Raw genomic sequence first — 1,013 nt, forward strand, 5'->3', positions numbered from 1 at the left:
CATACCCCTTGGTTACCTCTCACTAATTTTCCGTGGACTCTCATCTGCGAATCACGGAGCACAATACCACAGACGTGGAATTTGATGAGCCGTGTCCAACGCAGAAAACAGATCCACCCATTTGTACTGTACTAATTCATCTCGTTCCTTGTGTATATTGTTTTCATTTTCCTTTTTCCTCTTTCTCTCTTTTTTCTGTCGACTGTTTTCCTAATAGGTGCACTCTCATTGGTGCACTAGCATGTAAATTCTCTACTATCATACCACGCTGCCAATGCCCGATCTCGTCCGATCTTGGAAGCTAAACAGCGTTGGGCCGGGTCAGTACCGGGAGAGGAGACTTCCTGCGAATACCCGGTGTTGTAGAGCAAGGATTATTTCCCTCCCCATGTTGGTTGCGACGCCAACAGCAGTATCACCACTAATTCTTACTTCTTTCTCTTCTTTTGAGACTTACGATCAATCACTGTAAACTCTTTGTGGTGTACATCAGAAAGACAGGTCTTGTCCTATGCAGGAGCCTATCCATCTTTGAATTAAGTTGCCCTAGTGGGACGTACTTATCAAACAATTCATATGACCACTCCTTGGTTCCATCAATACAGACATTCTGTACTGGTCAGGGGAAATGGGGGTATGACGAACCAATGTCTACAACCACTTCATTCACATTTGTGATTAAACAGACCAGAACATTTTTTTAAAAAACTGTTATCAATACACCTCTTTTGTCTATATGGATCAGCTATCTGGGTATCTATATTAATAATGTTTCCATTAAAAGATATGTTTTAAGTATTTCTTCTTACATGGTATAGGAATTTTCCTTTTTTTCTAAGAGTGCGCCCACACAAGAGCCTTCTTTTTCTCCCCGTTTTTTTGCATATGTCCTGCATGATCCCAAGAAACTTGGGTGTCCTGCTTCTAAGCAGACTATATCTCGCTGGATCAGGTTCACTATCCAGCATGCTTATTCTACGGCAGCATTGCCGTGTCCTACGTCTGTTAAGGCC

At 42.3% G+C, this 1,013-nt stretch overlaps 1 pseudogene; it reads left to right on the top strand.

Annotated features, from left to right (window-relative positions):
• Nucleotides 1–250: 250 nt before the first annotated feature.
• LOC134893306 (5S ribosomal RNA) lies at nt 251–369 on the top strand (annotated as a pseudogene).
• Nucleotides 370–1,013: the final 644 nt, after the last annotated feature.

This window comes from Pseudophryne corroboree, chromosome 3, assembly GCF_028390025.1.
Source record: "Pseudophryne corroboree isolate aPseCor3 chromosome 3, aPseCor3.hap2, whole genome shotgun sequence".
In the NCBI taxonomy this organism is placed as follows: domain Eukaryota; kingdom Metazoa; phylum Chordata; class Amphibia; order Anura; family Myobatrachidae; genus Pseudophryne; species Pseudophryne corroboree.